This window comes from Peromyscus maniculatus, chromosome 13 (assembly GCF_049852395.1).
Source record: "Peromyscus maniculatus bairdii isolate BWxNUB_F1_BW_parent chromosome 13, HU_Pman_BW_mat_3.1, whole genome shotgun sequence".
Taxonomy (NCBI): Eukaryota; Metazoa; Chordata; class Mammalia; order Rodentia; family Cricetidae; genus Peromyscus; species Peromyscus maniculatus.
Window position 1 is genome coordinate 24,188,233 of NC_134864.1, and position 16,973 is coordinate 24,205,205.

Sequence of the window (16,973 nt, forward strand, 5' to 3'; positions counted from 1 at the left end):
TTGTGCAGTCTCTTGAAGCACTCGATGTTACGAAGGGATGATGCCTTTTCCATGTCAGAGTCCGGCCCAGGTGCCTGGACATTTCCTCTTTCAATATGCCGCTGCAGATACTTGGGGCCGCTACAACTCTTGATAGGGTGCATAGGTACTAATGGGGCTCTTCTTTGGGGACATCATAGAGGCATGGATGTAATTCTGGCCACTTTCTGCCTTGTGTATGTTGGCTCAACATGCAGGGGCTGTGGTAAGGGCTGGGTGTGGAAGAAGCCAAATTGGGTTCACTGGCCCTTTGTTTTGTGTGAAGACCAGAGATAGAAATGTACTGGGGATGGGGGAGGCACAACTCCAAGGTCCACTGACTAGGCTGAGGTGGTGCAGCCAAGTAAAAACACCAGTTCTTGTGTGACTGTTCTTTGATGATGACGTATGTCCCCATCATTTCATTGTATTTTCTCTTTACAAAGGATTACACAATGGCGTTGATATTAAACCCAAGACAATAGTGTGTCTAGGACATTGGAATCTAAGTAGGTGTCACTTGGGATGTTTTCCTCCCATGTCATGAGCCACAGATGTTGCTGAAGGTCTTCAATGGAGGGCCTCCTTGGTGGGGCAACTGTCAGCATTTAGTGAAGGAGGTTTTCACGTCCCCCAGAGACATGAGCTGGATCATTATAGGTCCTATTTTTGATATTCTCCTTGATCTCCTCCAGGGTGCTTCTACGGAAGTGGTGGTACCTGACGGTGATAAAATAGAACAGCACATCCAGACTCCACACTTCTGCCTTCTTCCCATCATAGCCCTCTCCCAGTACCAGTTCTGGGGCATTGAAGGTCTTGGTCCCACATTGCTTTTGCAGACCGGTGCCAGCTCTACATCAGATGGTGATACCAAAGTTGTCACCTTCACGTTGCCCTCTTCATCTAGAAGGATATATTCAGAATTTAGGTCTCAATGGTCGATGTCAAGCTCATGGCAAACCGTGATGGCTGACACGATCTGCCCGAATATTTTTTTGTACCTCAACCTCCTGCAGCCTTCCCTCCTTCATTATTAGTTGGAAAAATTTCCTCCTGGGGCGATCTCTGCCACCAAGTAGTAATGTCGTCGTGTGGATATAACCTAGCACAGGCGAATGATGTTAGGATGGTGTAGTTTATCCAGGGTCGCCATCTGACATGATAACCAGAGGTCCTGCTCTGCACTGTCTACAACTTTTATGGCAGAGGGGTGCCTGCGAGGCAATGACAGGCCAGTATCACAGAGCCAAATGCAGCCTGAGTGATGGCAAGTAAAACCCTGTATGGACTTTTTAGGTTCTTCTTTTAGGGCTGGCAGGCCATCAGGCTAGGTGGTCACTGTGCTCCTGTGAAGGTCATTGAGAAGCTGCAACTCAATAACTAACAAGCTAGATAGCAGTGAAAAAGTTCCACAGTTATTGAAATAATGCCCCTGGTCTGTTAGGGACAGAACTGCTGTCAGCCCGCAGCCTTATATACAGGACATTCATCCCTCACAGTGAGGTCTGAGGGAGAAATGGACCAAAAACAGTAGGCTGTATATGGCCCACAGTGACTGTCTCCATATTAGGCCCCAGGCACATTTCCCCTCCACTGTCTCACTCTGTCCTCTCCAGGAGTCCCCTAATCGCTTCCAGCCATGTACAGTGTCTCAAGGGAACAGCTCCCTCTATCACTTCAGCCTTGTGTGTGCTCCAATGATGATTACTTACAATGTGTCCCTTACACACACTGTACACCTTTCCCTCTTTGTCTCGATTCAAAATGATGAAAATAACAGGACACCACACTTTAAAAAAACCTGAGCAGGGCTCCACCATGATGTCCATCTGTGCTCAGGGAATCCTGGCAATCATCGTGCACCTACCGAAGGAGGTGCTAAAAATGTCCTGGGTGAATGAGCCTGGCTCTCCAAACTGTGAGCTCTTCTGATGTCCAGCTAATGGACTCAGCCTTTCCTACAGCCTCTAGCAATTTCTCTTAGTGGTTAGAGGCCAGGTTTAGACTTAGGATACTATGTAAGCAGAAAGATGAAATGCAAGGAGTCAGGACACTTCCACGGAGGAGCTCATTTCTCATCTGCACTGTAGCTAGCATACAGAGGGAGAGCAGGGTGGTGAAAAAGAGAAGGAGGTTTCCATGGCTCCTTTAGCCTCGCACGTCTCTGGGCTTTCTGGAGCAGCATGTGGCCACCTCTACACATCACGTCATAGCAATACATTGATGGTCTTTCTCCCATTTCTACCAGCTAGCAGCACTCTGAAGTAAGCCCATAGTGTGTATAGTGGAGCAGCAAGGTACAGCTGTGCCTGAATGGAACTCCACTTCATCAAGGTGCTTGTGTCCCATGAACATTTTAACTGTCAGTCAAGAGGACTGAGATGTGCTGCTTGCCTAGTCGGCTCCTTCTTCAAGTGAAGAAACTGGTGAGCATTTGTCACTGATCAACAGGTTTTCTGTAATATGCAGAGGGTAGATGTGTGTTTCTATATTCTCTGTGTGAATGTGACTCTGTGTGTGTGTGTGTGTGTGTGTGTGTGTGTGTGTGTGTGTGTGTGTGTGTGTGTTTGTGTGTGTGTGTGACTTTGCTTAGGACATAAAAGCAAGTGTGGACAAGTGTGAGGGGAAATGGAAGAAGAGATGCTGTGGACAAGAAGCAGGAGTCATAGTATGTAATACATACGATACAAATTTGAAGGAGGAAATACTTGGGGATGGAAGGAAACTCACAAAGAGGCATCAGGAAAAGCAAACAGAATGGAAATAAGAAATGTGATAGTGCACGCACACATAGACACAGCCTTAATGAAGCCCATTTCTTTTTAAAAGGTTTGAAAAAATAACCTAAAATATAAGACTCTAATTATAAAAATGTACATGGTTAAAAAGAGAGGAACGATATAAACAGGATGGTTGGCCAAACGCAAGGACACCTTTTACATCCCCAGATCCCAAGTAAAAAGCCTTATTGGTTGTCACACAAAATCTAATCCCTGCAGCAAAGTGGAGGGGGAGGGAGAATGGCCTGGAAGCTCCCAGGCCAGCTAGACTGACATATGCAGCCCCAAACAAAACAACAGGCTCTGGATCAACAAGTGGAGCAGGAGAGAACTTACTGATTTCCTCTGACCACCACATGTGTGCCTTGGCATGTAAGTGCCCAGCACACGAACACATATACTCACACGCACAAGCAACCCACTTGTACAAGCACACACACATAAAGGCTAAAGTAATTTGAGATTAGATGTTATAATCAAATCTATACTGATGAGACCCTAGTGTTTGTGAAGGGTTGGTGTGTTGGACAGGAACAAGGGAACTTGTAAGGGTTAGAGTTTCTTCAGCTACACTTAAAGGTTTTGTAAATTATTCTGAAATAATCCAGTGGATGAAATAATGGTCCCAATGGACGTTCAATTCCAGGCACAGGTTAGAAATCCCCACATTGTACACTAGAAACTCATGAGTTGTATGTGACAGGAAGCTTAATAAATCTATGAGTCAATCCCCAAAATAACAAAGTAGAGCATTTAATTAAACAGGAAAAATTCAAATAACAAACCTAAAACAGAGACCCAGGCCTATTGGCACCACTGAGTGCTTCAACTCTGAAGCATGCTCAAGGATTGGATCTGCGTGCTGAACGTGGTTTGGGGTGTTCTGATTGACAGGAGAGCAGGCAGCTCATCTGTTTCTCTAAATTCCTGGAAGCCTACACAGTTCATGGCAAGCCCTTAAGGACCACCTGGCCCTTTGTGGGGTTAGAGACAGAGTGTAGGTCATAAAGGATGTGTCCAGAGTGACAGGTACCACACAGCTTGGATCCCATGCTGGAGAGGGATCCAAGCAAGGACAGACACACAGATACATAGACGGTGAAGCTGGGTTCAGCTGGGTTCTCTAATGAGGCCTATGGCTACCAGGACCACCGGCCTGTTCATTAGGTACAGCACAGAGGGAGGTCAGCTAGACTGGATGGAGGTCTCTGTACATGAGCAGACTCAGGCTGGAAACACCCTGGAGGAGGAGGAAACTACACTTGCTGGTCGCACACACTGGTCAATCATTGGTAAACAATCATGCTTGACTACCAAGGAAAGTGTGGCCATTCCTCTTGAGCCTGGACCATATGGGTGATGGCTCTGCTTATTGATGGGGGCACAGTTGGTCTCTGAGTCCTAGATGGCCCCATCCAAGTCTAAATATACATTTCCTTAGGACTTCACTCATTCAAGGCTTCCTTGTTCCCTACACAGAAGCAGGATGGAGACCATCAGACTGACTGGAAGGAGTTCCAGTCAGGGTCCCTCTCTGCCTCCAGTCTTCTCTAGCAGGCAGATCAGAGCCATGGGCTTCTCTCAGACCCATGCCAGACAGATCACAGTGTCCACATAGTCCCCTCCTGAGCTTCAGCACGCAATCCTCCAGGTCTTCATCTGCTCCATTCAGATCCTGGCCAGCTACACAGCCACTGGCAGCTGCTCCCTGACACTTAGATGTTCTACCAGAGCACCCTGCGTTTGGTGACTTTTCCTCTGGATATAGAATTGATCTTTCCCTTTGTGTGGTAATACTGTGTACGAGGCATCAAAAAAGAGAGAACTGTGATTGAGGATGAACCTCCATCAGATTGTCTATAGCCTACAGGAAAGTGGGTGTATATTTTATTTTATTTATTTTATTTTATTTTATTATTTTATTTTACTTTATTTTATTTTGAGACATGGTTTCTTTGCATAGCTCTTGAAGCCTGTCCTGGAACTCACTTTGTAGACCAGGCTGGCCTTGAACTCACAGAGATTCACTTGCCTCTAACTCCCAAGGGCTGGTAATACAGGCATGGGCCACCACTGCCCAGGCTGGTATTTTCTTGACTAATGACTGGAATGGGAGGGTGGTTGTCCACTAGGGGATGTGACACCACAGGGCAGGAAGTCTGATTTGTATAGGAAAGCCAGCTCAGCAAGCCAGTCTGTGGTGGTAATCTAATTATACTGAAATGTGATTTTGATTAATAAATAAAGTTGCCCGGGGGTCAGAGCTATTAGAGCCATAGCAAGAGTGTGGCGGTGGTGGCACACGCCTTTAATCCCAGAAAGCCAGCCTTTAATCCCAGGGAGTGGTGGTAGAAAGCAAAAAGATATATAAGGCGTGAGGACCAGAAACTAGAAGCATTTGGCTGGTTAAGCTTTCAGGCTTTGGAGCAACACAGTTCAGCTGAGAGCTATTAGGATGAGGACACAGAAGCTTCCAGTCTGAGAAAACAGGACCAGCTGAGGAACTGGTGAGGTGAGATAGCTGTGGCTTGTTCTGTCTCTTTAAATAGATGAACAGACAGGAAATAGAGCACTCATTCGGGAAGCTGGGACACCGCAGGCGGAAGGGTGAGATTTTGGCTCTGAGCTCTGACCTCTCGGCTTTCTCTTTTGCATTATTTCTGTGTTTCTTATTTAATAAAACGGTTGGTTACATCAATACCAGTCAACATATGTTTCACTTCCTGCCACCAGATTCCTGCTCTACTTGAGTTCCTGCATTGACTTCCCTTAATGATGGTCAATGATCAGGATATGTGAACCAAATAAACCCTTTCTTCCCCAGGTTGCTTTTGGTCCTGGTGATTGGCACATCAATAGAAAGTAACTTAAGACAGACATCTACGTTATCCATAGGTCATCAGGGACAGTGAATGCTTTGGTGTCAGAGAATGAATATGGAAGGGAGGCTAAGACACGCCCCCTCTGAGAAAAGGTGTTGGTGGGCAGTTGGTGGGCAGAACTTTGGGGGATGGGCAAGCCCTAACTGCCACAAGCTGGGGTTTAACTTCCATTATAGTAGCCCACTGCTGGAGATGTGGTACTCAGATGGGGACCTTATCTCCTCTTGGCATTTCTAACAGCTCAACTCCCAAAGGAGGAGAACCAAATGGCCATCCCCAGGCACCAGGGGAACAAACCATTTCTCCAAATGAAGACTCAAAGCATAGCTTCAGAATAAAAGGAAGGATTGTATACAGCCTTGCTGTGTGGGCAGAAGGTCTGGATGGGCACCAGGCCTGCATTAATCCTGCCTGGGCTAAATGTCTAAGGGTTGGGACCTCAGCCTTGCCCTTCTATGTGCTGTTATCACATCCCACAGTGCCCTCAAGAATGAAGCACCTCTGTGGGTCTTCTCCATGTTCCTCTAAACTATGCTTGACTGCAAGGCTGAAGCTCAATTCAATCAGCCAGCTCCAGTGTACCACCTACAAACAACAGGATATAGTAGACTTGTAGACATTTGTAGGCCTTGGTAGTCTGGCCAGGTTCTGGAATCTGTACTGGTACATGTGGAAAAACAGCCTCCAGAAAAACAGGGTGAATGCAGTCTGATGCCAAGCAGCAGCCACGAATTAAGAGATCCACCCTGATGCTCTTCATTGCACATGCTGAGGACACAAGAGTCCTGCCCAGCCAACTGGCAACTACATAAGCCTTTACTGTTGCCAGTCCCTGTGTTCTGGGGTGGATTATATGCAGTACAGGATGAGGGGTATGAGCCCCTGAGTGCTGTGAGGATTTGGACTCCATTAGAGGCTAATTTTACTTGACTGTGGTTCACCCCAGATCAAATTCTTCCTTACCACCAACTGGCCACTTCTGGCATTGCTTTCCTGAAAATGGAATTGGCTGCTGCCCAGATTCACTGCCTCACTCTGTCCTCTCCAGGAGTCCATTACTCCTGGAGGAACAGCTCCCTCTCTCACTTCAGCCTGGTGTGTGCTCCAATGGTGACTACCTACAAGGAGGTCCCTGTCACACTCTGCACATCTGTTCCTCTTTGTCTCCATTCCAAGAAAGGAAGGCAGAAAAATGACAGGACACCACACTTTACAAAAACTTGAGCAGGCCGGGCGTGGTGGCGCACGCCTTTAATCCCAGCACTCGGGAGGCAGAGCCAGGCGGATCTCTGTGAGTTCGAGGCCAGCCTGGGCTACCAAGTGAGCTCCAGGAAAGGCGCAAAGCTACACAGAGAAACCCTGTCTCGAAAAACAAAAAAAAAAAAAAAAAAAAAAAAAAAAAAAAACTTGAGCAGGACCCAACATGATGTCTATGTGGGCTCAAGAAATCCTGGCAAGCATAATGCACTGACTGCAGAAGGAGCTTCTAAATGTCTCCTGGGTGAATGAGCCTGGATCTCCAAATTGGAAGACCTTCTGCTGTCCAGATGATAGAATCAGCCTTTTCCTGCAGCTTCTGGCTGTTTGTAAAGAACAGGATGAGCTGGGAGGAAACCCAGAGCTGTCTGGGAGGGAGTCTCTCTGAAGGAACTGGAGGAAAGCTTTGTTTTGAGTGCTTTCACTTCTTTTTACTGACTGGCTGGGGGAGAGGAGGAAGTCCCCAGTGATTTTTTTTCTTTTGGGCACAAAAGCACCTTCCTTGAATATGTACCACTCGCCCTGGGGAAAGTGTCAGCAAAGAAAAAAATAATAATAAAGCCAGCTCAGGGAGAACAGACATCTCCTATCTCCAGTGGTGAAAAAGCAAAAATTTTGACTCAAACCTCTCATGTTAAAGCTGAAATGTCGCCGGGCGGTGGTGGCACACGCCTTTAATCCCAGCACTCGGGAGGCAGAGCCAGGCTGATCTCTGTGAGTCGAGGCCAGCCTGGGCTGCCAAGTAAGCTCCAGGAAAAGCGCAAAGCTACACAGAGAAACCCTGTCTCAAAAAACAAACAAAAAAAAAAAAAAAAAAAAAAAAAAAGCTGAAATGTGACTTTAGAAACTTTAGCCATGTAAAGGGAAATGGAAGTGGTAGAAATGAGAGGCACTAAGGGAAAGGTAGTTTGTAGTGGCATGCAAATATAGAGAAAGGCAGCTTGGGAAAAGAAGTCTGAAATATAGTGATGCTATAGAGAAAAGCATGCTGGGAAAGCCAGCATAGGCAATACCTGCCTGCCCAATTCCTCACTGGGCTCTGCAGGTTGCGTCTTTCAGAGGAGCCACTTTATTGGTGAACATAGGATGGGCTTATGGGTTTGGAGGCCGAGGGAGGCAGCACACTCTTGACAGACAAGTCATAATTCCCTGTGCAGTCTCTTGAAGCCCCTGATGTTCAGAAGGGGCGAGGCCTTTTCCATGATAAAGTCCAGGTGAGGGGCCAGGTCATTTCCTCTTCCGATATGCTGCTGAAGATACTTGGGACAACCGAAACATTTGATAGGGGGCCTAGCCACAAGTGGGACCTTCCTCTGGGGGACAACAGCCATGGTGGCACTTCTAGCCACCTTGTGCCCTGGGGCTGTTGGCACACCAGGCAGGTGCTGTGGTGAAGGCTGGGTGTGGAAGAGGCCAAAGTGGATTCACTGGCCCTTCACTTTAGGTGAAGTCCAGAGATAGAGAGGTGCACTCATGATGGGGGAGAGGCAAATCCACGGTTCAAAGGATTGGCTGAGGTTATGGGGCCAAGGAAAATCCCAGATCCTTGTGTAACTACTCTTTGATGATGAGGTAATGTCCCCATCATTTCATTGTATTTTCTATTTACAAAGGATTACAAGATGGCAGTGACATTAAACCCAAGACCACAGTGTGTCTAGGACATTGGGATATAAATATGTGTCTCTTGGGATGTTTTTCTCCCATGTCATGAGCCACAGATGTTGCTGAAGTTCTTCAGTGGAGGGTCTCCTCTGTGGGGCAACTGCCAGCATTTAGTGATTTAGGTTTTCAAGTGACCCAGAGACAAGAGCTGGAATGTCATAAGTCCGTTTTATGATATTATCCTCGATCTCTACCAGGGTGCTTCCTGGGGAGGGGTGATATCTGGGAGTGATAAAAGAGAGCAACACACCCAGACACCACACATCTGCTTTCTGCCCATCATAGCCCTCTCCCAGTACCAGTTCTGGAGCATTGAAGGTCTTGGTAACACATTGCCCTTGCAGTACAGTGCCAGCTCTACATCTGGTGGAGATAACAAAGTCTGCCAGCTTCACATTGCCCTCTTCTTCTAGAAGGATGTTTTCAAATTCAGACCACATTGGATGATGTCCAGGTCATGGCACTACCTGATGGCTGACATGATCTGCAGAATATTTTCTGTGCCTCTTCCTCCTGCAACCTGCCCTCCTCTGTTACTCATTGGAACAAGTTTTCTCAGACACAAAGACATATTGTGCTGTTGTAAGAATCTGGACCAGGCAAATTATATTAGGATGGTGTAGTTTACCCAGGGTCACCATCTCACATAATAACTAGAGGTCATGCTCTATGTTCTCTATTACATTTCTGGTAGTGGGTGCCTGTGACAAAATAAGAGGGCACCACACTTTACAAAACCCTGAGCAGGACCGCACCATGATGTCTCTGTGGGCTCAGGAAATCCTGGCAAGCAAAATGCACTGACTGCAGAAGGAGCTTCTAAAAATGTCCTGGGTGAATGAGCCTGGTTCTCCAAATTGTGAGCTCTTCTGCTGTCCGGCTGATAGACTCAGCCTTTCCTACAGCCTCTGGCTGTTTGTGAGAAATGAGTGAGCTGGGAGCAAACCCAGAGCTGTCTGCGAGAGAGTCTCTCTGAAGGAACTGGAGGAAAGCTTTGTTTTGAGTGCTTTCACTTCTTTTTACTGACTGGCTGGGGGAGAGGAGGAAGTCCCCAGTGATTTTTCCTTTGGGCACCACTCACTCTGGGGAAAGTGTTAGCAAAGAAAATAAATAAATAAATAACAAAGCCAGCTCAGGGAGAACAGACATCTCTTATCTCCTGTGGTGAAAGCAAAAATCTTGACTCAAACCTCCCATGTTAAAGCTGAAATGTGACTTTAGAAACTTGAGTCATGGAAAGGGAAATGGAAATGGTGGACATGTGAGGCACTATGGGAAAGGTAGTTTGTAGTGGCATGCCAATATAGAGAAAGGCAGCTTGGGAAATGAAGTCTGAAACATAGTGATGCTGTAGAGAAAAGCATGCTGGGAAAGCCAGCATAGGCAATACCTGCCTGCCCAATTCGTCACTGGGCTCTGCAGGTTGCGTCTTTCAGAGGAGCCACTTTATTGGTGAACATAGGATGGGCTTATGTGTTTGTGAAAGATTCCCAGGGGAGATCTTCCTTCAGGAGAGACCCCCAAACCCAAGGAACACGCCCAAACCACCGATCAGATGCAAAAGCAAGAGGGTTTATTTAGACCAGGTACCTGGGGCGAAGTCTCTTGGAGGACTTGCGCGCCTTCCTAGGGCAAGGGGGACTTTTTTTTTTTTTTTTTTTTTGGTTTTTCGAGACAAGGTTTCTTTGTGTAGCTTTGCGCCTTTCCTGGAACTCGCTTTGGAGACCAGGCTGGCCTCGAACTCAGAGAGATCCGCCTGGCTCTGCCTCCCGAGTGCTGGGATTAAAGGCGTGCGCCACCACCACCGCCCGGCCTAAGGGGGACTTTTTATGGGATCCCAGGGGCAGAGGCGCGGTTACAGAAGCGAGAAGCATAGTTACAGGGTCCCTATTGGTTGTTTCAAAGAAGGCCAGGGTGAACTTGGGGTCGTATGTGTGTGGCTGACTTGGCCGTGCCCAGGGTATGTATAGTGGGTGTTTTTCCAGCCCAGCCGCTTATTCCTCAAGGCCAGGGGCCCGCCATAAAATATCCTGATTTAACTCAACTGTCTTTCTCCCAAGGCCGCTGACCACAATTATCTCCTCCCTAGGCCGGATGGCTGGCCACAGTTCTCTCTCTCTCCCAAGGCCGGATGGCTAGCTAGTCACAGCTGTGAACTCCTGTTTTTCTGATTCCTTCAGAATGGCGTTTCTTAGGCTAAGATATTGGGACTGGGGGGTGGGGGGGCATTTCATCGGCCCAACGCACCATGTCCTCATAATGGAGTGGGGGTCTTTCATTTGGAGCCCGAGAGAAGCAGCACACTTTTGACAGAAAAGTTGGAAGCAACCCATGTTCAGAAGAGGCGATTACTTTTGCATGGCAAAATTCCGGCACAGGTGCCGGGTCATTTCCTCTTCCTATGTGCCACTGTAGATACTCGGGGCTTCCCAGCTTCTGATAGGTGCATAGCTATATGTGGGGCCCTTCTTCTGGGGACAATGTACAGCCATGGTGGCACTTCTGGCCATCTTCTGCCGTGGTGCTGTTGGCACACCAGGCAGGTGCTGTGGTGAAGGCTGGGTGTGGAAGAGGCCAAAGTGGATTCACTGGCCCTTCACTTTAGGTGAAGTCCAGAGATAGAGAGGTGCACTCATGATGGGGGAGAGGCAAATCCACGGTTCAAAGGATTGGCTGAGGTTATGGGGCCAAGGAAAATCCCAGATCCTTGTGTAACTACTCTTTGATGATGAGGTAATGTCCCCATCATTTCATTGTATTTTCTATTTACAAAGGATTACAAGATGGCAGTGACATTAAACCCAAGACCACAGTGTGTCTAGGACATTGGGATATAAATATGTGTCTCTTGGGATGTTTTTCTCCCATGTCATGAGCCACAGATGTTGCTGAAGTTCTTCAGTGGAGGGTCTCCTCTGTGGGGCAACTGCCAGCATTTAGTGATTTAGGTTTTCAAGTGACCCAGAGACAAGAGCTGGAATGTCATAAGTCCGTTTTATGATATTATCCTCGATCTCTACCAGGGTGCTTCCTGGGGAGGGGTGATATCTGGGAGTGATAAAATAGAGCAACACACCCAGACTCCACACATCTGCTTTCTGCCCATCATAGCCCTCTCCCAGTACCAGTTCTGGGGCATTGAAGGTCTTGGTAACACATTGCCCTTGCAGTACAGTGCCAGCTCTACATCTGGTGGAGATAACAAAGTCTGCCAGCTTCACATTGCCCTCTTCTTCTAGAAGGATGTTTTCAAATTCAGACCACATTGGATGATGTCCAGGTCATGGCACTACCTGATGGCTGACATGATCTGCAGAATATTTTCTGTGCCTCTTCCTCCTGCAACCTGCCCTCCTCTGTTACTCATTGGAACAAGTTTTCTCAGACACAAAGACATATTGTGCTGTTGTAAGAATCTGGACCAGGCATCCTGGGCTCGTTGCATGAGTTGGCTGTTTGAATCCTGGGACTTATGCAGGGACACTTGGCTCGGTCTGGGAGGGGGGAATGGACCTGCCTGGACTGAGTCTACCAGGTCAACCCCGGTCCTCGGGGGAGACCTTGATCTGGAGGAGGTGGGAATGGGGGGTGGGCCGGGGGGGAGGGGTGGGCGAGAGGGGGAGAACAGGGGATTCTGTGGCTATTATGTTGAACTGAATGGTGTTATAAAATAATAACAATAATAATAATAATAAAAAAACCAAAAAAAAAAAAAAAAAAAGAAAATTATGCAGCACATTCAGCAGAGCCTGGAAGTTAAAACAAGTGATATTTATAGTATGAATTAAAGATGAAATTGTAGAAAAAAAAAAAAAAAAAGAATCTGGACCAGGCAAATTATATTAGGATGGTGTAGTTTACCCAGGGTCACCATCTTACATAGTAACTAGAGGTCATGCTCTATGTTCTCTATTACATTTCTGGTAGTGGGTGCCTGTGACAAAATAAGAGGGCACCACACTTTACAAAACCCTGAGCAGGACCGCACCATGATGTCTCTGTGGGCTCAGGAAATCCTGGCTAGCAAAATGCACTGACTGCAGAAGGAGCTTCTAAAAATGTCCTGGGTGAATGAGCCTGGTTCTCCAAATTGTGAGCTCTTCTGCTGTCCGGCTGATGGACTCAGCCTTTCCTACAGCCTCTGGCTGTTTGTGAGAAATGAGTGAGCTGGGAGCAAACCCAGAGCTGTCTGCGAGAGAGTCTCTCTGAAGGAACTGGAGGAAAGCTTTGTTTTGAGTGCTTTCACTTCTTTTTACTGACTGGCTGGGGGAGAGGAGGAAGTCCCCAGTGATTTTTCCTTTGGGCACCACTCACTCTGGGGAAAGTGTTAGCAAAGAAAATAAATAAATAAATAACAAAGCCAGCTCAGGGAGAACAGACATCTCTTATCTCCTGTGGTGAAAGCAAAAATCTTGACTCAAACCTCCCATGTTAAAGCTGAAATGTGACTTTAGAAACTTGAGTCATGGAAAGGGAAATGGAAATGGTGGACATGTGAGGCACTATGGGAAAGGTAGTTTGTAGTGGCATGCCAATATAGAGAAAGGCAGCTTGGGAAATGAAGTCTGAAACATAGTGATGCTGTAGAGAAAAGCATGCTGGGAAAGCCAGCATAGGCAATACCTGCCTGCCCAATTCGTCACTGGGCTCTGCAGGTTGCGTCTTTCAGAGGAGCCACTTTATTGGTGAACATAGGATGGGCTTATGTGTTTGTGAAAGATTCCCAGGGGAGATCTTCCTTCAGGAGAGACCCCCAAACCCAAGGAACACGCCCAAACCACCGATCAGATGCAAAAGCAAGAGGGTTTATTTAGACCAGGTACCTGGGGCGAAGTCTCTTGGAGGACTTGCGCGCCTTCCTAGGGCAAGGGGGACTTTTTTTTTTTTTTTTTTTTTTTTGGTTTTTCGAGACAAGGTTTCTTTGTGTAGCTTTGCGCCTTTCCTGGAACTCGCTTTGGAGACCAGGCTGGCCTCGAACTCAGAGAGATCCGCCTGGCTCTGCCTCCCGAGTGCTGGGATTAAAGGCGTGCGCCGCCACCACCGCCCGGCCTAAGGGGGACTTTTTATGGGATCCCAGGGGCAGAGGCGCGGTTACAGAAGCGAGAAGCATAGTTACAGGGTCCCTATTGGTTGTTTCAAAGAAGGCCAGGGTGAACTTGGGGTCGTATGTGTGTGGCTGACTTGGCCGTGCCCAGGGTATGTATAGTGGGTGTTTTTCCAGCCCAGCCGCTTATTCCTCAAGGCCAGGGGCCCGCCATAAAATATCCTGATTTAACTCAACTGTCTTTCTCCCAAGGCCGCTGACCACAATTATCTCCTCCCTAGGCCGGATGGCTGGCCACAGTTCTCTCTCTCTCCCAAGGCCGGATGGCTAGCTAGTCACAGCTGTGAACTCCTGTTTTTCTGATTCCTTCAGAATGGCGTTTCTTAGGCTAAGATATTGGGACTGGGGGGTGGGGGGGCATTTCATCGGCCCAACGCACCATGTCCTCATAATGGAGTGGGGGTCTTTCATTTGGAGCCCGAGAGAAGCAGCACACTTTTGACAGAAAAGTTGGAAGCAACCCATGTTCAGAAGAGGCGATTACTTTTGCATGGCAAAATTCCGGCACAGGTGCCGGGTCATTTCCTCTTCCTATGTGCCACTGTAGATACTCGGGGCTTCCCAGCTTCTGATAGGTGCATAGCTATATGTGGGGCCCTTCTTCTGGGGACAATGTACAGCCATGGTGGCACTTCTGGCCATCTTCTGCCGTGGTGCTGTTGGCACACCAGGCAGGTGCTGTGGTGAAGGCTGGGTGTGGAAGAGGCCAAAGTGGATTCACTGGCCCTTCACTTTAGGTGAAGTCCAGAGATAGAGAGGTGCACTCATGATGGGGGAGAGGCAAATCCACGGTTCAAAGGATTGGCTGAGGTTATGGGGCCAAGGAAAATCCCAGATCCTTGTGTAACTACTCTTTGATGATGAGGTATGTCCCCATCATTTCATTGTATTTTCTATTTACAAAGGATTACAAGATGGCAGTGACATTAAACCCAAGACCACAGTGTGTCTAGGACATTGGGATATAAATATGTGTCTCTTGGGATGTTTTTCTCCCATGTCATGAGCCACAGATGTTGCTGAAGTTCTTCAGTGGAGGGTCTCCTCTGTGGGGCAACTGCCAGCATTTAGTGATTTAGGTTTTCAAGTGACCCAGAGACAAGAGCTGGAATGTCATAAGTCCGTTTTATGACATTATCCTCGATCTCTACCAGGGTGCTTCCTGGGGAGGGGTGATATCTGGGAGTGATAAAATAGAGCAACACACCCAGACTCCACACATCTGCTTACTGCCCATCATAGCCCTCTCCCAGTACCAGTTCTGGGGCATTGAAGGTCTTGGTAACACATTGCCCTTGCAGTACAGTGCCAGCTCTACATCTGGTGGAGATAACAAAGTCTGCCAGCTTCACATTGCCCTCTTCTTCTAGAAGGATGTTTTCAAATTCAGACCACATTGGATGATGTCCAGGTCATGGCACTACCTGATGGCTGACATGATCTGCAGAATATTTTCTGTGCCTCTTCCTCCTGCAACCTGCCCTCCTCTGTTACTCATTGGAACATGTTTTCTCAGACACAAAGACATATTGCGCTGTTGTAAGAATCTGGACCAGGCAAATTATATTAGGATGGTGTAGTTTACCCAGGGTCACCATCTTACATAGTAACTAGAGGTCCTGCTCTATGTTCTCTATTACATTTCTGGTAGTGGGTGCCTGTGACAAAATAAGAGGGCACCACACTTTACAAAACCCTGAGCAGGACCGCACCATGATGTCTCTGTGGGCTCAGGAAATCCTGGCTAGCAAAATGCACTGACTGCAGAAGGAGCTTCTAAAAATGTCCTGGGTGAATGAGCCTGGTTCTCCAAATTGTGAGCTCTTCTGCTGTCCGGCTGATGGACTCAGCCTTTCCTACAGCCTCTGGCTGTTTGTGAGAAATGAGTGAGCTGGGAGCAAACCCAGAGCTGTCTGCGAGAGAGTCTCTCTGAAGGAACTGGAGGAAAGCTTTGTTTTGAGTGCTTTCACTTCTTTTTACTGACTGGCTGGGGGAGAGGAGGAAGTCCCCAGTGATTTTTCCTTTGGGCACCACTCACTCTGGGGAAAGTGTTAGCAAAGAAAATAAATAAATAAATAACAAAGCCAGCTCAGGGAGAACAGACATCTCTTATCTCCTGTGGTGAAAGCAAAAATCTTGACTCAAACCTCCCATGTTAAAGCTGAAATGTGACTTTAGAAACTTGAGTCATGGAAAGGGAAATGGAAATGGTGGACATGTGAGGCACTATGGGAAAGGTAGTTTGTAGTGGCATGCCAATATAGAGAAAGGCAGCTTGGGAAATGAAGTCTGAAACATAGTGATGCTGTAGAGAAAAGCATGCTGGGAAAGCCAGCATAGGCAATACCTGCCTGCCCAATTCGTCACTGGGCTCTGCAGGTTGCGTCTTTCAGAGGAGCCACTTTATTGGTGAACATAGGATGGGCTTATGTGTTTGTGAAAGATTCCCAGGGGAGATCTTCCTTCAGGAGAGACCCCCAAACCCAAGGAACACACCCAAACCACCGATCAGATGCAAAAGCAAGAGGGTTTATTTAGACCAGGTACCTGGGGCGAAGTCTCTTGGAGGACTTGCGCGCCTTCCTAGGGCAAGGGGGACTTTTTTTTTTTTTTTTTTTTTTTTTTTTTTTTTTTTTGGTTTTTCGAGACAAGGTTTCTTTGTGTAGCTTTGCGCCTTTCCTGGAACTCGCTTTGGAGACCAGGCTGGCCTCGAACTCAGAGAGATCCGCCTGGCTCTGCCTCCCGAGTGCTGGGATTAAAGGCGTGCGCCGCCACCACCGCCCGGCCTAAGGGGGACTTTTTATGGGATCCCAGGGGCAGAGGCGCGGTTACAGAAGCGAGAAGCATAGTTACAGGGTCCCTATTGGTTGTTTCAAAGAAGGCCAGGGTGAACTTGGGGTCGTATGTGTGTGGCTGACTTGGCCGTGCCCAGGGTATGTATAGTGGGTGTTTTTCCAGCCCAGCCGCTTATTCCTCAAGGCCAGGGGCCCGCCATAAAATATCCTGATTTAACTCAACTGTCTTTCTCCCAAGGCCGCTGACCACAATTATCTCCTCCCTAGGCCGGATGGCTGGCCACAGTTCTCTCTCTCTCCCAAGGCCGGATGGCTAGCTAGTCACAGCTGTGAACTCCTGTTTTTCTGATTCCTTCAGAATGGCGTTTCTTAGGCTAAGATATTGGGACTGGGGGGTGGGGGGGCATTTCATCGGCCCAACGCACCATGTCCTCATAATGGAGTGGGGGTCTTTCATTTGGAGCCCGAG